At 43.2% G+C, this 20,437-nt stretch overlaps 2 protein-coding genes across 4 annotated transcripts in view; both read left to right on the top strand.

The window, feature by feature from the left end:
• LOC306814886 (uncharacterized protein) overlaps window positions 1-20,437 on the top strand; it is a 262,807-nt gene that overhangs the window by 66,163 nt on the left and 176,207 nt on the right. The window lies entirely within an intron of this gene.
• The window catches only part of LOC306814878 (coiled-coil domain-containing protein 171-like), a 167,125-nt gene that overhangs the window by 133,691 nt on the left and 12,997 nt on the right, over window positions 1-20,437 (top strand). The window lies entirely within an intron of this gene.

Genomic DNA, 20,437 nt, shown 5'->3' with positions numbered 1-20,437 from the left:
TCTGATTTGAGATGGGAAATCACACCAGACACGCTAACACTAATTCATTTGCAGGGCCACTAAGTAGCAACCAGTACAGTTATTTGGCTACCCAGCCTGGTGTTTTCCTAAATTCTGTCTCCAGTTCAGATAGTTGCACACCCACTCCTCCCTTCCACTTCCAGAACTCACATACCTAATTATATATGCTTTCCTCCAAGTATTGTGCTATTGGGCACAAATATCATTAAGGGATGTTGACAAAGCAACTGGAGCCAGTTTTCAGTCTCAGTCTCACATCAGGCATACTGCTCAATCAAAGAATCTAACTTTCCAGCAAAGGTATGCAGCTTACCTGTTGGGAAACAAATGCTACTCTCCAGACTTGTCTTTTTGAGGTTTTTCTCTGTGTTTCTTCCAAGATGCCAGACAAAACCTATTTTTCCTATATAGAGTAATTATATTATTCAGCTTTCTAAAACACTGCTGCCGAAGCTTAGTTACCAACTTGATAAAATAAACTATGTAGCATCTTCTATACTGCTGACACATTCCAAGGGAGTTTTTAAATTCACTCTGTAGTAAGAAGTTGGTACTTTGGAAAAACTTCAGAGCTGTTATGTGATTCTAGGAAATGCATGTTCCCTTTGACTGCATTTCAGTACTCAATGACTGGCAGCAACATTTAAGTATTAATAAGGTTACCAAAAACTCCCCGTTTCCAGCTCATTTGAGGAAAAGCGACTGCATAGTTTTCCTAATTCATTTGTGCTTACATTTCCAGTTTGAACCTACTCCTTGGCTGAAGGACAAACCAGGAAATGTTTATGCTACTATTACTGTTGCCAAAAGAGTATCTGTACAGGATTTGTACACAAATGAGAATTTCTCTAGTCAGCTGCTGCTGAGGGACATATGCTGGAATGAAAATAAGGTATTAATGAGATTTACGTTTTCATGTGCAGGTCATGCTATTTACATCTATACACAAGCATCCCTCGATTCCAGTGTGTACACTCGCTCCAGTTTCTGCTCACGACTTCCGTGAAAATGAAGGAGAAACCTTCCGTGAAAATAAAGGACAACCTTTAAAAACCGACCAGTGCTCTGAGGAGTACCTGAAGCGACTCGTCCGGGCTCGCAGGAGCGCTCCCGCATCCCGAACGCGGGACACACACGCCTGGATGCTCTGCAAAGGCGGAGGCACCGCGGGCAGCCCCGCATCCCACCCGCTCCCCGAAGGATGCTCTGCCCAGGGCAAACCCCGCTCCGGGAGCGACGCCGTCTCGCCTTCCCTTCCTCCCCGAGGCTGCCGCGCCCGGCACCTGCGGGACGGGACGGGACGGGTCCGCTCAGTGCCCACCTGTCCCGCGGGCACCTCCCCGTCCGACCGAGCCCCGGGAGCCGCCGCCGGCGGCACTTGAGCGAGGGGCGGCGTGAGCGGCGGGGCCGGCGGGGATCAGCCCCTCGTCCGCCTGGCCCGGACCGCCCCCGGCCAGAGCCGCAGACATTTTGAAGCACTTACCGCTCTCCCGGCGCCAGCCTCGCTCAGGCGCGGCACCGGGCCGGCCGTGTGTTCCCTCAGTGCCGGAACCGCCGTCCTCTGCTCGCTCCCAGGCGAAGTGCGAGCTACATATGGACCTCAGAGGTCATTTTATTCGGCCCAGTGAAAGATAGGTACCTGCCCAGCAGGTGGTCGAGGAGTGAAATCGTCTTTTCAAACGACTAAATGCTGAGGTCCCGCCATGAGGGGCTGATCCTCAGCCCCGTCAGGAGCAGATTTACAGAGTGACACAAACGTCATGTTCTCCTCTCCAGAGCTGCTACAGAAAGGAAAACCACAGTGACTTTTGCACTTAATATATTCTAGTACATTTAAGATGCTTATCCGCTAGAAGTGTCGTCTCTTCTTATTTTCATTTTTTCCTTGTTCGAACACACTGTCGCTGGTTTCTGCGGTCGCTGCTTGGCTCGGTCTTTGCCAGCGGCGGGCCCGTCTTCGGGCCGGGACGGGGAGGAACGTTCCAGCACCTTCTCAAAGAAGCCACATTTGTGCTGCTAAAGCCCGGCCGTGGCACCCCATACAGCTTTTCCCCATGCCCCTGAGGTGTGGGGGTGCTGAGGGTGCTGTCCCCGGGCAGGCACTGGGGGGTTGCTGTGTGCCGAGCGTGCCCCAGCCCGGGCTGTGGGGGTGCTGAGTGCCCGCACCTGTGGCTGCTGCCGGAGGCTCTGTGGCTGCTGCCGGAGGCTCTGTGGCTGCTGCCGGAGGCTCTGTGGGTGTCCGGTGTGTGGGTGGCAGCTGCCCGGAGCGGCACGGGGCAGCGAGAGGAGAAGCAGCGGCGCTGCCGCCTGAGGAGGCGCAGGCGGGAATCAGAGATGGCCCCTGAGCTCCAGGCGGGCCTGCACAAGGGGGCCCCGGCAGCGGGAGCTCAGTGCCCATGGCGGGAGCTCACACGGTGCGGGGGTGCCTGAGGGGAGCTGGGGCTGTCCGTAGCTGGTGCTGGCGCTGAGGTGCTGGATGGTGCTGCTTCCTGGTGCATCAGTGAGCTGAGGCTGCAGCAGGTCTCAGGAGCTTGTCCCGGACACAGTAAGCTGATGTGGTGCCGACGGAGATCATGGCAGCTACACTAAAGAGATGTGGGGACACCAAGTGGCCAGAGGGGCTGCTTGGGTTTGGAAGGCTGTGGGGTGTTGGCACTGAAGTCCTGCATTGCAGGGACACGGGGGTGTTGGGGAAGGTGTCCTGAAGCAGGTTGTGTGTCTCCCAGCTGGTGGTGTAAAGGGACTGGGGGTCCCCAAGATTTCTTTCAGTGTTTGGGAGCTGTTCTCAGGACAGGTGTCACTGGGGACCGTCAGTCCCAGTGCAACCTGGTGAGCCCAAAGGCCCTGAGATGGAGACCTGGCCACGGAGCCCCCATTTGGAGATCAAGTGGCGACTGCTGCATCCCCAAGAAGTGACAGCAGCTGGTGCCAGAGCTCGTGTGTCACCTCAGGTGGAAGGGGATGTGTCCTTGTGGGGCCCTGGATGGGCAGTCATAGTTGAGATGCAGAGTAGCAGAAACTGAAATGCAGCTGGAGATGGAGGCTGGATGTACAGAAGAGAGACTCAAGGGAGCCAAAAATTCAGTGCAAGCATTGTGTGAATGTAGGTCTAACAGGGAATGGAGTATTTTCTTAGACATATCTTCAAATATTAGCAATGACAGTAGAAGTGTTACTAGTTCCTATGGACAGGCATTTGAGGTCTGTACAGGGCCACTTCTTTGTTACTTTCCAACTAGTGACTGATTTTGATTTACCTCATGAGAGGATTATTTCAAGCAAAAAAATTGTATTTAAGGAAACAAAATGCATTTATTCCAAGGGTAAAATAAAGCACAAAAAGAAACAAAAATGTTCTTATGTCTCAGCTGCGCTGATTGGTTAATTCCAAATTTTTTTTTCGTCAAGCTTGTGGAATTTCCTTGTCAACTTTTCAACAGTTTCCATTTCTCATGGATTTCTATGCTGTGGTATCTCTGGTTGTTGTATTGTCATTATCTGAGCTGAAAAATGTGTTTTGAAAAAAACATGAATATTCTTTTTGTGAGAAACGACTGCTCACTTTAAAATTTTACAAGTTTATTAACCCAGAACAACACAACAAAGAGACTGACTAAGGAGAAAGGGACAGTGCTGGGTGCTCAGCTGCAGCCGGTGGCACAGCACAAAGTGGCAGCTCTGCCTTTTTTACCCCTGGTATTGTATCAGCCAGATATATGTGCAGACCTTTTCCTTACATGTCCCTGGCCATTCCCAAAGTCTGCCATTGGTATAGTAACACAAAAGTGCAAGAGTTTATGGGCAATAAATGTGAAATACATCGGTAAATGTGATTAAATTAAGCACTAAATTGGGATCTTGTAATCCAGATAGGTAAATACTAAGATACTGTACTTTTGTCTACATTAAATATATTTTACAGAAATGATGATATATTGGCATTTAATTAGTGGATCTTTCTAAATAAAAAATGACCACTCTACCTCTAGATTTCTGTATAGGCACAATTAACACTTTTATGACCAAACATTCACCTAATGACGTATGTTTTTTAGGGATTTTTTTTTGACTGGCATAAAAGACGCAAATGCCATCCATCAAGGAGGGGATGGGTAGCTTAGAATAAATCTTGCCTTTGCTACCATTAAAGTATAAAATTTCATTTTCTTAGCTGCAGAGTAGAATATTTTATAATTGAATGAATACTAAGTATATTCCCATTTGAAAAGAAGACAGATCTGTTTCTTTCAGCTCTCCTATTAAATACCCACCAACAAAAAATTCATAATGAGAACACACATTAAAACTTACTCAGAGGAGAAACTAGCTATGCAATTAAGTATTCTGCTTAACTGAATCTGGGGTGGAAGGGAGTGGGGAACCAAAACCATACCATGCATGAATTACACAACAAGCAATAGCAAATTAAGGATGCAATTAAAATGAAAAAAAGGTGTATGAGAGCATTAAACCAGAGAACATAATTTTATGGACTGACAGAAAATGCATTAGGCACCTTTTTGAAACAGCATTTTATGAACAGCTTCTGAATTCAAAATGCAGTTGATGGAAAGTTAAAAATATATATATTAGAAAACTCTATCTTTTTTTTTTTTTTCTTAGTATAGAACCAAGAAAAACCCAAACCAACAGAAACAGACAAAGAAAAACATCAGCCAACCAGTGTCAAGAACTGCGGAACTATTACTCTATCAATGACTTAATTTTGATTGTTTTCTTAAACATTTTCAAATAAAATGGAAAGTAGCCTTAAGAATTTTTGTTACTATGATATTTTCTTTAATGGTCACAGCAAATGCAGTACTTTATGAAAGCTTCCTTCCACCACTTGTAGGAGATTTTTCCTTCAGTCTTCGTGTATCAACTGGAAGTTCTACAATCGTAAAGCTCTCTGAAGATTCAATTAAAAAATGACACAAAGTTCCTGGAAAGTTTCAAACCATACACAATGTGCAGTCTAGCAGAATTAAGGGAATGTCTTCTACTTTCATTTTCATATATTACTAATTCATCAACCCTTGGTTTTGAACTAAAACGTTTTTTTTTCCAAATACAGTTTTTATCTAAGACAACATTTTTAGCTAGACTTCAAGAATCTTCAAGAAAGCATATAAGCAGGTGAAAGAGCTCTTGAGTACTACATTCAATAAGATATTTTGTAGTTCAAAATCTAAATTCTCAGTGATCACTTCACATGAACCATTACACAAATCCACCTTTACACTGGCTTAAATTCCACAGCTGGCAGAAAATGCAGAGTAATTTTGCAACAGAGAGAATTGTTCTTTCACTTATTACCTAGCACTGTAATTTTGCTAAACCTCTGCAGCTGAAGGAGCAGATTGCAGTCCAATTTTCTAACCATAGTCAATATTTTTAACTGATTAAAGCTTTCTGTAGCAATTCAAAAATTGAAAACAAAGATTACCCACTATAAATCAGACACAACTTTTTGACAAGGGTCCTAGGAGATTCAACTGGCTCACTGAAGTGCAAAACAATGTTTTCATAACAATGTAAGTGTATATGAAAAGCCATCTTTCCTAGACCTGCTGGATATATTTTCCTACTCTCACCCCAACCACTACTACAGGCTGGACCCTACCATAACTATGATTTTCAAAAGTTTTGTTTTGGCAAATAACCTGTAACAGGCCATTTACTCTCTGTACCCATTCACAGTACCTTTGGTTACTGATATGAGCCTGCTGTGAAGGGACTGTCAGGTTCTGAACCTTTGGTTTGGCACATTGCACTAGATTTTCTGCTGACTGGAAATTGCAGGCAATGTAAACTAGGAGCTGCACTCAAGCTGCCTACTGCCATTTTACAATGGCTTCAGGAGGAAACTTACACTTCTTTTCCTCTCTCATGTGCATTTTCTGACTCTTGGAAATCTTTCTTTGCTGAAACAGCTTCTCTCCTGCTGCCTTGCTCTTCTTTCAAAGCATCTTCAAGTTCTCGAACTCTTATCTACCAAGTGATAACAAAGCAGGTTAAGGGAGATAGGAAAGACTACCATTCTCTTCAATGCTCTTCACCATTGTGTTCTGCTTTTTACAGGTGAATATATTCTTTTATTTCCATATAGAATTAGAAAGCATTGAACACATGTAAAAATGTATTAATACATAGGACTCAAAACAGAGAGTAAGACATATGTTTATCAAAAGCATGTTCTGTTATCCTTTCATGGTATTTGGATTTTCCTGTTTCCAGTTCTTTACATTAATGAAGTTTTCAAGGGGAATACTATTTTTTAAGTAGACTTGTAAAAGGGTGGGATTAACAGTAAAAACTACGTTTGCACTCACAACAAACCTCGTGTGGAGATTGTTCATGTAAATAACAAGGTATTCTTTACCAGAACCTTACCAGTTCTTTATCCACAAAAGACAAATCTCTAACTTCTAGAAAGTAATTCCTTCTAGTTCCTTTGTATGTTGTACAAGTATAGAGGGAGTCAAGAAATCTAAATCATCACTACTGATTTTATCATCACTTCAGAAACCTAGGTGCCTGTACTTGGAGCAGGTCATAAGAAAATAACTGACTGGTTCTTATCTGGTATAAGAAAGGTAGTCCAGTCATTGCTGCCACATTCAAGCCATTTAAATGCAAGAAGGTGGGAAGTAAAACTTGCACTTCTTCAAAGCATCTACAAAGCAGCAGCATCCTTATTAACAAGGAGCTCCATTAATGGGGAATAATTTAACCCCATTAAAAAGGTTTCCCCTGATGTTTTTGTGGCAACTAGTACCTAAATGAAGTAGCAGTGAGAAAATAACTTGCTTAAAATTTTCTTTAGTTTGAAATATGATTACTGCTACAAGTAACAATTCTGCTCTTAGCAGTTTGTTAGGGGCAGCTGGTGTGGGTGCTCATTCACATGGTTTAGATTAAATTAAGCTAATAAACCAAGTTTGTTGTTAAGGAAACAAATTACATTTATTTCAAGGGTAAAAACAAGCAAGTAAGCAAGTAAAACAGGAAACAAAAAACAAACAAACTCCTTACATCTTGACTGTGTTGACTGGCTAATTCCAGGTTTCTTTTGTCAGGAGTCTGGAGTTTCCTTCTCAGATCTTCAATGGTGTCCATTTCTGGTTGATTTCTGTCCTGATGAGGTCCTTGCATATCATTGCCTGATCTGAAAAATGTGTTTTCAAAACACATGAGTATTCCTTTATAGTATCAATGCTTCTTTACTTCAATTACCCAAGAATGGACCCAAAGTTTAAACATACACGTAAGTAAAACTATTTTGTGCCATTTTCATCTACTACTGCTTTTTGAAGAAAGGATTATATAGAATTGCTTATTTTGCAAGGAATGAGAGATATAGCAGCAGGAACTTAGAAGAAAGATGCACTTTGGATTAACAAAGTTGATTTCAGCATAATGTGTCCATTATTCGTTTTCAGTATCTTTAATTTTGATAATGAGCTTCCATAATTTTTGATAATTAGCTGCCAGGAAGCTTAAAAACAGCATTCCAGTCATGCAAGTTAAAAGAACTGGCAAGCTTTTTGTCTCCATGGTAAGTCTAATTTTTTACATCAGTTACCATCTCTAAACCATCTCAGTTATGAAACAAAGGCATAGATGTGGAAAAAAACTCTTTTACATGTTTTGTCTTCAGAGATACACACATTCAAACTACAGACATGCAACTGATCACAAACACAACACAAATTAAAGGTTTAGTCCTCCAAACTACCCTGTTTTATCTTAATTTCCACTACTATTTCAGCTAGAACAAAATCTACTTGGAAATGAGCAGAATCAGCCCTCAAGCACCCCAAGCAGTAATAAAAGAGTCAAAACCCAGTTTTTGTATATCAAGTAAAACATTTAAACAAAGAATATATGGATTTATACATACGCACACACATAAATACGTACAGCTACACATAGATACATACTGATATGCCTATTCATATTAAAAACATATTAAATAGTTAAATAACTTCAAGTGAAATTATTATAACTTCAAACTGGATAACTTTTAAGTTGTTTCAGTACTTGAAAATCAGTGTTCACATTATTTGATATATGTTGGTTTTCACATTAAGTATGTAAGAAAGACTGTAATAACTGTTTTCTCCTTCATAAAGTTTATATTACTTCATAAAGTTTACTTTGTACTTTCATGAAGTTACTTCAAGAGTTTATGGGCAATAAATGTGAAATACACAGATAAAAGAAATATGATTTATTTAAACACTAATTGATATCCTGTAATACAGAAATGGAAATACTAAAGTACTGTGCCTTTGTCTACATGAAGCATTTTTTACAGAAATGACACTGTACTGCCATTTAATTAATAGGTCTTTCTAAATAAAAAAATTACCATTTCTACATTTATGCATCGGCACAGTAAACATTTTTCATGACCAAAAATTTACCTAATGATGTATGTTTTCTCATATTTTTCTTTTAGACTGGCAAAAAAGAAACAAATACCATTAAGGAGGGAATTGGTAACTTAGATTAAATCCTGTCTATAAAGACATTACTGCTATTTAATGATAAAATTACAGGTTTTTAGCTGCAGACTATAAATATTTAAATACTAAAATTATATGATACCACAAGAATTAGGAAATTAAGGATGCTGTGGAAATGAAAAATGTGTATTAAAGAACTAAAACAGAGAACATTATACTACGTACTGGAAAATAAAGCATTAGACAGCTTTTTGAAATAGCATTTTATGAACAGCTTCTGAACTCACAATGCAATTGGTGGAAACTTAAAAATATACATCAGGAAACTCTGAAATTTCTCTTAGTATAAAACCAAAAAAACCAAACCAACAAAACCCCAAACTAACAAACAAACAAAAAGCCCCAGCCAACCAGTGACAGAACTGCTGAACTATTATTATGTTAACCACTTCATTTTGGTTGTCCACCTAAACATTTTCAAATAAAATAGAAACTAGCATTAAGATTTTTGTTTCTGTTTTTGTTACTTTCTTTAATTATCACAGCATGGCCAACAAATGCAATAACTTATGAAGGCTTCCCACTACCATCTGAATATTTTTACTTCCATTTTCGTACATCACCTGGAAGTGCTACAACCATAAAGCTCTCTGAAGATTCAAAGGAAAAAACCACACAAAAGTGCAGAAGGTTTCAAAGCGTGCACAATTTAAAGTCTCGCAATCTTCAGGGAATGTTTTCTGCTTTCATTTTTATATTAGTCCATCAACTCTTGGTTTTGAACTAAAACATATCTGTACCAACTACAGGTTTTATCTGAGACACCATTTTTAGCAGGACTTTCAGAATCGTCAAGAAAGCGTATGAGCAGGTGAAGGAGCTCTTGAGTCCTACGCTGCAGAAGAGATTTTGTAGTTCAAAACCCAAATTCTCAGTGTTCACTTCACAAGTCTGCTGGTTACACTCAATGTGGACCATTGCACAAATCCACCTTTATACTGGCTTCGTTTCCACAGCTGGCAGAAAATGCAGAGTAATTTTGCAAGAGAGAGAAATGTTCTTTCACTTACTACCTAGCAGTGTCATTTTGCTAAATTTCTACAGCTGGGGAGCAGACTGCAGTCTGATTTTCTGACCAAAGTCCATATTTGTGGAATTTGGCTGTTCCTATGGAACTGGCAGTTTTTTCTCTGAAGAGAGACAAATAGTTTGTGACAAAGATCAAATTCCTATTAAGTTATAAAACACAGGGGTCATGGTATGACTTAAAGCCAAGCCCTAGACCTCAATGTGGAAAATCCTCCTGTGCCTCCTGGGCAGTATTCCTATGTGCTGGCAGAAACTCTGCCTCCTGATGGCTCTATGACAGCTTGCATGTATACAGCATATCTGGTTCCTCCTCGGCCTGAATCTCATCATTTCAGGCATCTAGAAAATAAAGAAGCCACAAAAACAAGAAATAAAGTCCTAAACTTAAAAATCCAGAACTGGAATCACCAATTAGCTTCCCCAGAAGGCATGTTGGTTGAAGAGCATGAACTCGTAGTCAAAATGCAGTTTATGAAGTCTGTAAATTGTAGGGAATTAAGAACATAGTTAACTGTGGAGGATTAAATTATCTCTGAAGGGGCCCCCTGGAATCTCATCTGTCGCCGCAGACGCTAGGAGTCACATATATTAATGACAAAGACTTCTCCAGCTATGAGGCTAAAGAAGCATTTTATTGAAAGACAGAACCATATTTATAGTGTGGTTCGCAAGTCTCAAACAGGACAGGCTCAGGCCGGAGCTGAGAAGTTGTCTCAGCCTGGGAAACCTTTTCCCAGGCATGAGAAAAAGGACTCAGAGCCTGAAAAAAAGGCCTAGCAAATTCTGCGTGGGTCTTCAATGGTGTCCACACTCATCCCCTGAGATAAGAAATCCTTCCTTAGAATGACTCATGTTAGAGTAATGTTTACCCCCCTACAGAACCTCTGTTATCTTTTAGAATTTCTGCTGGTGTTTAATAGATGATCAGTTTAACGTTAAGAGATGATTGGTGTTTTCTTACCTAAAATCTTAACGTAATTGCATAGTTTTCAACATAAAATTTTACTGGCTAGTTTTCAATCCTCCTTAACCCTATAAACCCCCCTTGTTATACTGTGTATTTGGATTTTGCTGGCGGAACCCTTTGAAGAAATAAAGTTATCTTCGGAACATTGGCAGCAATCCCAAGTTCTCATTCCTTGCTAGCTAAGAAAGTCTGCAAGCAAAGATGAATCTCACAAAGGAGCTGCCTGCCTGATCGTTAGGCATTGCTTGCATTTAAAGACCTTGTAGCTGAATCCTGCCTCGAGACTCCCAAGAGTTCCTGCTTGGAACGCATATCCGGGCTTTCCATGGCAGGAGCAAAATCCACCCCAGCAGCTACAAGCAGTGAGAAGTTTGCCTATGAGAAGGTCAACAGCAAGAAGAAGGTCAGTAGGCAAGAGAAGGGTGGGAGTGGAAAGAAGATCAGCAGTCAGCAGAAGGTTAGCAGTGAGGAGAAGGTTTAGAGAAAGGAGAATCTCAAGGGTGCAGACAATGGTGGCAGCACTTTGGCTGTGCCCACCCCATCACCAATGGGCACATCCAGGATAAGGCTGGAGTGGGCTGTCAGCAGCCTGGTCCAGTTGAGACTGTCCCTGTTCATGGCTGTGGGGTCACACTGGACAGCCTTTCTAGGTCACTGCCAAGCCCAACTGTTCTGTGATTCTACAGCAGGGCCTGCCCAGCACGAAGGTGCTGAAGGAGTTGGTGGATGAGGTTCTCAGTATCTGCCGAGTGCTCTCCCGGGGGAACTTCATGCCAGAGTTGCACCCAGGCCCTGGGTGCAGCTGTGACACCTGCTCTGAATGCTGCAGTGTCCAGGAGAACAGCAGTGCCTACCACCTGCTGCTCATCCTGCAGCCAGCCCCTGGCCACTCCTTCAGCCTGGTCAGCACAGAGCAGCCCCCAGCCAGGCGCATCCGTGTGGCACTGGAGTGCCTGTGCTCCGGGGAGCAGCTGCTGGGGCAGACGTGCTTCCTGCACGCCTCTGCTCCAGCTGCCCTGGGATCAGGTCTGGTACCTGCTGGACACCCTCTGCACGGGCTCATGCTGGGATCCAAACAAAGTCACCTGCTGGCTCCAAATGTTGGTGGCATCAGCCTGGCTGCCAGTAGCGTTACTGCCAGCTCACAGAGCTGCCCTCCAGCAAGTCCTGCAGCAGGCAGCTGAGCAGCACCTCTGGGCTGCACTGCAGCATTGAGCTGGCTTTGGCAGTGCAGGAATGCAGCTCAGGTGCTTACCTGAGTCTTGAGCAGGCAGCAACCAGCTGTGCCAGCAGCACCGTGTGAGCCAGAGAGCTGCCACCTCTCAGACTCACAGCCATGATGACACTGCTGCTGTCCCATTCCTCATGAGACAATTTCTTGTGTTCTGTTAGGATTCTTTAGTTCCTTTATTATGAACTGTGAAAAATGTACCCAAATTATAATAATTCTAAAACTTCCCAATGCAGAGCTGGGAAAATTAACATGATTTCAAATGCATCTAAGTTTTTGTTGAGAACTATTATACATCCATAGGAGTTTTCCATACACCATTTTCTTTTCAATAAAAAAATAACGTTCTTTGACTAATACTTGGTCTCCCAATAAGGTACTCTACATTTATCATTGTATTTCACATTTATTGCCCATATTCTCTTGCACCTGTCCTGAGAACAGCTCCCCAACCTGCAAGAAATCTTGGGGACCCCCAGTCCCTTTACACCACCAGCTGGGAGACACACAACCTGCTTCAGGACACCTTCCCCAACACCCCCGTGTCCCTGCAATGCAGGACTTCAGTGCCAACACCCCACAGCCTTCCAAACCCAAGCAGCCCCTCTGGCCACTTGCTGTCCCCACATCTCTTTAGTGTAGCTGCCATGATCTCCGTCGGCACCACATCAGCTTACTGTGTCCGGGACAAGCTCCTGAGACCTGCTGCAGCCTCAGCTCACTGATGCACCAGGAAGCAGCACCATCCAGCACCTCAGCGCCAGCACCAGCTACGGACAGCCCCAGCTCCCCTCAGGCACCCCCGCACCGTGTGAGCTCCCGCCATGGGCACTGAGCTCCCGCTGCCGGGGCCCCCTTGTGCAGGCCCGCCTGGAGCTCAGGGGCCATCTCTGATTCCCGCCTGCGCCTCCTCAGGCGGCAGCGCCGCTGCTTCTCCTCTCGCTGCCCCGTGCCGCTCCGGGCAGCTGCCACCCACACACCGGACACCCACAGAGCCTCCGGCAGCAGCCACAGAGCCTCCGGCAGCAGCCACAGGTGCGGGCACTCGGCACCCCCACAGCCCGGGCTGGGGCACGCTCGGCACACAGCAACCCCCCAGTGCCTGCCCGGGGACAGCACCCTCAGCACCCCCACACCTCAGGGGCATGGGGAAAAGCTGTATGGGGTGCCACGGCCGGGCTTTAGCAGCACAAATGTGGCTTCTTTGAGAAGGTGCTGGAACGTTCCTCCCCGTCCCGGCCCGAAGACGGGCCCGCCGCTGGCAAAGACCGAGCCAAGCAGCGACCGCAGAAACCAGCGACAGCGCGTTCGAACAAGGAAAAAATGAAAATAAGAAGAGACGACACTTCTAGCGGATAAGCATCTTAAATGTACTAGAATATATTAAGTGCAAAAGTCACTGTGGTTTTCCTTTCCGTAGCAGCTCTGGAGAGGAGAACATGACGTTTGTTTCTCTGTAAATCTGCTCCTGACGGGGCTGAGGATCAGCCCCTCATGGCGGGACCTCAGCATTTAGTCGTTTGAAAAGACGATTTCACTCCTCGACCACCTGCTGGGCAGGTACCTAACTTTCACTGGGCCGAATAAAATGACCTCTGAGGTCCATATGTAGCTCGCACTTCGCCTGGGAGCGAGCGGAGGACGGCGGTTCCGGCACTGAGGGAACACACGGCCGGCCCGGTGCCGCGCCTGAGCGAGGCTGGCGCCGGGAGAGCGGTAAGTGCTTCAAAATGTCTGCGGCTCTGGCCGGGGGCGGTCCGGGCCAGGCGGACGAGGGGCTGATCCCCGCCGGCCCCGCCGCTCACGCCGCCCCTCGCTCAAGTGCCGCCGGCGGCGGCTCCCGGGGCTCGGTCGGACGGGGAGGTGCCCGCGGGACAGGTGGGCACTGAGCGGACCCGTCCCGTCCCGTCCCGCAGGTGCCGGGCGCGGCAGCCTCGGGGAGGAAGGGAAGGCGAGACGGCGTCGCTCCCGGAGCGGGGTTTGCCCTGGGCAGAGCATCCTTCGGGGAGCGGGTGGGATGCGGGGCTGCCCGCGGTGCCTCCGCCTTTGCAGAGCATCCAGGCGTGTGTGTCCCGCGTTCGGGATGCGGGAGCGCTCCTGCGAGCCCGGACGAGTCGCTTCAGGTACTCCTCAGAGCACACTGCTCGGTTTTTAAAGGTTGTCCTTTATTTTCACGGAAGGTTTCTCCTTCATTTTCACGGAAGTCGTGAGCAGAAACTGGAGCGAGTGTACACACTGGAATCGAGGGATGCTTGTGTATAGATGTAAATAGCATGAGCTGCATCTGAAAATATAAATCTGTTTATTACCTTGTTTTCATTCCAGCATATGTCCCTCAGCAGCAGCTGACTAGAGAAATTCTCAGTTGTGTACAAATCCTGTACAGATACTCTTTTGGCAACAGTAATAGTAGCATAAACATTTCCTGGTTTGTCCTTCAGCCAAGGAGTAGGTTCAAACTGGAAATGTAAGCACAAATGAATTAGGAAAACTATGCAGTCGCTTTTCCTCAAATGAGCTGGAAACGGGGAGTTTTTGGTAACCTTATTAATACTTAAATGTTGCTGCCAGTCATTGAGTACTGAAATGCAGTCAAAGGGAACATGCATTTCCTAGAATCACATAACAGCTCTGAAGTTTTTCCAAAGTACCAACTTCTTACTACAGAGTGAATTTAAAAACTCCCTTGGAATGTGTCAGCATTATAGAAGATGCTTCATAGTTTATTTTATCAAGTTGGTAACTAAGCTTTGGCAGCAGTGTTTTAGAAAGCTGAATAATATAATTACTCTATATAGGAAAAATAGGTTTTGTCTGGCATCTTGGAAGAAACAAAGAGAAAAACCTCAAAAAGACAAGTCTGGAGAGTAGCATTTGTTTCCCAACAGGTAAGCTGCAGACCTTTGCTGGAAAGTTAGATTCTTTGATTGAGCAGTATGCCTGATGTGAGACTGAGACTGAAAACTGGCTCCAGTTGCTTTGTCAACATCCCTTAATGATATTTGTGCCCAATAGCACAATACTTGGAGGAAAGCACATATAATTAGGTATGTGAGTTCTGGAAGTGGAAGGGAGGAGTGGGTGTGCAACTATCTGAACTGGAGACAGAATTTAGGAAAACACCAGGCTGGGTAGCCAAATAACTGTACTGGTTGCTACTTAGTGGCCCTGCAAATGAATTAGTGTTAGCGTGTCTGGTTTGATTTCCCATCTCAAATCAGAAAGACCAGCTGGGCAGGTATGCTCCAGATTTCTAATAAGCTGGACAAATTGCAATTGGAGGACCAAGTCTCTACTTGTTTACCTGTGCAGCTCATGCACCTGCATAGCATCGATATATGGCACCTTATGTAAAAGACTTTGTTTAATTTTTCTTACACAGCCAGCCATGTGGCCTTGTCATACAATCAAGTGTGTGGTGCTCCCACAAGGGGTGAATCAGTGGCATCATGTTAGTATTGAGTGCTAATGTGCTATGGAAGAGCCATAGCTTTGTCTAGGTTCTTTAGTGTGTGATTTTAAGTCTGGAGTGCTACAAGTCTCTGACAGAAAAGAGCAGTTCACAGGACTGGCTGTGAACTTTGTGCTCTTGCTCTCTGGTTATAGTCCATATCTGGCAAAAAACCCCTCAAAACTGCAGGCAGCTCAGTGACCTGTGTGAAGTCAACTGGCTGTGTCTACTTCATTTCCCTGGAAATAGAGTTCCCCTTTTTTGGTGTATCAGGTGGTAAAACAGTCCAGAGGTGGCACAGTTCCCCAGGGGAAGGGCTGTGCATGCCAGGTCTGAACCCCCACAGACAGAAACTGTACTGCCCTTGCATTAGGGGCAAGAGGCTTTAGCCTCTTATTTGTATATAAATTTCATCATTTAGATGTCTACTTAAAACTCAGATAGCTAATGCCTTCATTTTATGCCATCACTGGTGGGGTGGGAGTGGGCACCTGGAGGACCTGTCCAGGGGTTCCAGTGCTAAATGAGCTGTTTTGATGTGAGCACAAGGGTTGGTAACCAAGGGTTTAACATCTAGCAGAGTTTGGAGTGGGCTTTTCACTGCAGCTGGTAAGGATCCCTTGAATTGATGTTCAGATTACTTGGCAGGAGTTTTGCATGATTTCTCTACCTCACTTTTTCTTGTCTAGGCATTTTCACTTCTTATTAGGGGAGCAAGTGGCTTTTGAGGAAGGTAAAAACCAAATTCTTTGTGTATGTGCCACAGTTTTAGTCTACCCCAAGATATGTTAGTTTAAAAACCCCAAAGTTAATGTGGGTAGTACTGTAAGATGGATGCGATCCCATTTTTGAAAAAAGATATTTTAATGGAACACAGTGTAGGGAAATAGTGTTTCTTTAGGTATGGACAGGAGTGGTGTAGTGAAATGACAGTCAAAGTTCTAGCATCCTTAGTTCTGTTAAGTAGTGTCTTCCTTGATGAATGATGGCAGTGGAATCAGATTTCAGTGTGTAGTAGTTACATTACAGACTCTGTGCCAGGACATTGATCTTGATTTTTGATACTAACAGATTTGTTTGTCAGTAATTAGAACTGACTTCTTATGCTCCTATCAGCAGAGCATAAACGTAGAAATAACTGTAGTATTTCTTCATCTGTGAGAAAAGTCTGTGTCTTGATATTCCAAATGTTGGGGGTTTTTTGGTTGTTTGTTTTTTGTTAGTGTTCTTGTTGGTTTTTTGTTTTGTTTTTTTTACCCTATGAAAAGAGTGTGCATCATTTAAAGCCATCTGTCAGAAGACTAGGAGAAGCATTCTGGGGCAGGATTTGCTTTACTGGAATATCTTTTTTGACTGTGTCAGCATTCATGCTAATTAAGCCATTCAAGCTGTCTGGTCTTTAATTGATATTTTGCCTGTGTAAGGATTTGTGGTTCATGCCTTTGGATGTACACATTAGGTTTATATTAAAATGTGGACAGCCATCTCTTCCAGTTTTATCAGTGTCTGATTGTCAGAGAAATGAGCACATAGTCAGCAGTGAGTTACTAATTCTCAGCTCTTTTTATATGCAAGACAATGAAAAGATAGAGAAGAAAACATAATTTTGACTTTGACATTAACATTGATTGCTGTGTGACCTCAGGAAAGAAATTAAATCATTTTTCTGTAGCTGTAAATGAGCACCCTTCCCAGCCTACCAGATCATTATTGTTAAACACACTGAGAAGCAAGTGTGTGCAAAACTATTTTCTCAAAGAAATCTAAAGACTTCATGTGTCATTTTAGAATTAGGATCACTGGCACAAAGAGCTACAGCTTGTATGGCTCCAGTGTCCATCACTGCAGCCACAGGACATGTACAAGAGCACAGGAACAATAGTAAGAAATGATCTTGCTCTTTATAATCTAAGCCTGAAAACAAAAGGCAAGAGGAAATAAGGAGAGACAATGAAATAATGAAGACAGATGTCAAGGTAAAGTCCTGTTATTTATTTTTCGTCAAAAGTCAAGGGTAATTCATACATTTAAAGGGACTAATAATAGCTGTCTTTTAGATGAGAGTATTCATATAGGAGACAGTGAAGAAGTATTTCTTTGTAATACCAATGTATTGCAAATGATGGCTGGAACCAAGGCCTTGCAAAACAGAGGGCCAACATCTTGTAAAGTACTGGAAATGCTGGGCATGGGAAGAGAGCATGAAAGGCAAGGGGCATCTCAGGGAAGTCACGACCTCAGGATGATGCAGAAGGTGAATTTGTCAGGCTGGACAAGAGGAGACCAGCAGGGATTTGTGGTCTGGGTAGAATTGCCCAGGGTGGTCCTGAGCCATGGTGGTGGTGTTTCTCTGGGGAAGTGCCCATCTGGAAGGGTCTGCTCAAAGCAGCAGTGGAGGGTGTAGGGAGGGAGGAAGGCTGACTCAGGCTGCTTAATAAAGAAATATTATCCAGAGGAGGGTAAAATGTGTTTAGGGCACCTGGCATGTGTACGCACAGTAGCAGGGTGGAACATCAAACTAGGGCTCAGAAGAAGTTACGTTACTTTGATGGACTGCAAAGGAAAGAAACATGAACCTGGCAGAAGGTGGTACATGAGCTGGTAGTTTGTTGTTCCATGCACAGCCCATTTCTTTCAGGAAGAAGCCACTGCTTCCCAAAGCTTTCTGCACATCACAGCAATTACATCATGAATCCTTCCCACACAGTGTCTGTTTCCTTCAGGAGTAGGTCCTGTAAGTCCTCTTCAGAGTGAGTAGTGTTGTATTTCAATAGTAGCTGTACAAAACAACAATTTCCAGTGGAAAATTATTCAAGAGATGGTACAGGCAGGAGGATGTTGTTCCTAATATGGTTTGGTCTCAGCCCTGTGAGAATACTTTCCAGTCATGAAAACAGAGACATCTGTAAAGGGTTTCAATGAGTTCAACATGTTTAAAGCAATTTTTGAAATTTTTCCTAAATGGAAGTCCTGTCCATCTAGTTTTCAGAATACTTTTTGGCAGGGGAAGGGTTGGATATTCTTGGTGAATTTAAAGGATTTTCAGAGCAAGTAGTAAAATAATTTTGTAACCTGACAAGTTACTTGTCTTACTTCTGTGAAAATATTTTAATTTTATCTTGCAGATGTTTTTCTGAAGTATAGAAGAAAAATATTCAAAGTGGAGATAACTTTGACTTGGGGTTTTTTTCCCTATCCACCATTGTTATTTGGAGCACAATTCTCTGCTATCATACAGCTTAGGAAAAGTGATTTAAAGTGATTTAAATAAATGATGGCTATTTTATGTTACTTGCCCCACTCTTCATGTGGCCCACAGAGAAGCTGCATAATCGGTTGATTTGGATGAGAGCTTAACTAAAGAGCAGCAAAAGAGTTTCAATCACAGGGCTCTGACAAGAGGAGCCCCCAAAGTGACTGTTTGGTGTGAAAGGCTCTGTAGGAAGGACCAAACAATTCTTCACTGAAAAAATTTAGAAAATTTAGAAAAACTCTTTACTCTCTCTTGGAGCTGTAATTTCCAGTTGCAGTCACCAAATGTGTGTGGGGTGCTCTGCAGAGAGTGAAGGCAAGGACACCTGCAAGGGGCTCTGTGCAGATGAATGACTTTGTGGTTTACAATTCAGTCTGAAATTTGAAGAAAACTGAGTTGGACAGAGAAAGGTTCTTTTTTTTGAAGTAGCACTTGCAAGTCAATTCCATGTCAGTGCAATTAAGAATAGCCCATGGGTTTGCAGCTCAGAAAACATTTTCCTGTCCCTGTCATTGCAGAAAGGCAGGAGTGAGTGCTGTAAAGGCTTTGAGATGCCACAAGAGAGTACGAGAAACTTTGACTACTCTGGAGTTTGTCTTCTAAGTGAATGGCTTGTTCCTGCCTGTGGTTTTCATGTTTCAATGCTAAAAATGCTTTTGCAACAGTAATGGGAAAGCTGCATCAGCATTTCCCTTTGTCTTGGGTCCATTATGTCATGTTAGCAACTGTGTTGTGTTGTTCTTTGTTTCTCATGCAGTTCTAATCCTGGTTAATTCTCTGGCAGTATTTGATAATGCTGACAAAAAATACTTGTTTGCAGCCTTGAGCAACCTTCACTCGTTTTAGGGTGTTCATCATACTGCCTGCCCTCCCCAGTTCTACCTGTATTTATTTACCTTTTATTACAACAAATCTGAGGGAGATGTGTTCCCTCAGTTTTGTCTGTGGGTCTGCTTTGAGTGGACGGAGAGATTAATTTAGAAGCATGTCTTAATTTTCACCTCATAAAGAAGAAGCTTTTTTTTTTTTTTTTTTTTTTGGTAACCAAATAAAAACTGTCAGCAGAGTTGGTGGTGGCAGAGAAAGCATCTAAAAATCTCAGGTATTGGGTATTAATGGCTAACTGTCTGTGTTTATGTAGTTCACATACAGGATTTTTCATCATTTTACTGGTGAGACAAATGCAATTCCTGCAATTGCTGAAGTTTAAATGTATTTTAGGGAAGTGCTTGTACTTCATGGGAGCCTGTATTGTACACTTCCTACACCATTTTGAAACAAACCTATTGGTAATTATAATAAACGTGTGGTAATTTTAAATTTTTTATATGACTGTTACTGATTATCTGATTTTTATATAATAAATATATAACAACCTAAATTTCCTTAATTAGTGTATAGAGAATTATGGAAGAACTCTACAGTTGTTTTGTGGAGGTGCACTCCTTTTCTGTTAAATTTTTAAGATCATGGTCCTGGGTTAAAGCTGAGGGAAACAGAAGTCTGACCTGAAGAGATGCTGCACCAGCCTAAAGTTGCTGGTTGAAGTAGGAATAAAGGTACAGCTTTTTCAACAAGAGATTTTGCCTGAAATGCTGTAGAAAAAGCTAAAAAGGCAATAAGATTTTAGTGTTTTGTTCTGGAAGGAAGTCCCTGGTGAAACTCCGAGGATTAGCTGAAATTTGTTGTTTTTTCTCTGTCTCATATATGTACTATGAAAATACTCATGTGTTATTGGGTGAGATAATTTGAGTGATATATGGTATGAAAACTGAATCTCTGAACTGTTTTTCTTGGTGCAAACCATAGGCAGCAAGAGTGAAATGAGTCATCTACATCTTTTATTGCTAGTATCAACACTTGAGCAATGCTAATGTTTTTCCAGTTCTATTTTCCTGATAATTAAGCAAAAGATCTGGCTTGCAATCAAGTTTCACTCTAGGGAGTTCAT

Source organism: Erithacus rubecula (genome assembly GCF_903797595.1).
Source record: "Erithacus rubecula genome assembly, contig: SUPER_Z_unloc_3, whole genome shotgun sequence".
In the NCBI taxonomy this organism is placed as follows: Eukaryota; Metazoa; Chordata; class Aves; order Passeriformes; family Muscicapidae; genus Erithacus; species Erithacus rubecula.
This window is presented reverse-complemented; position numbering and strand designations above follow the sequence as displayed.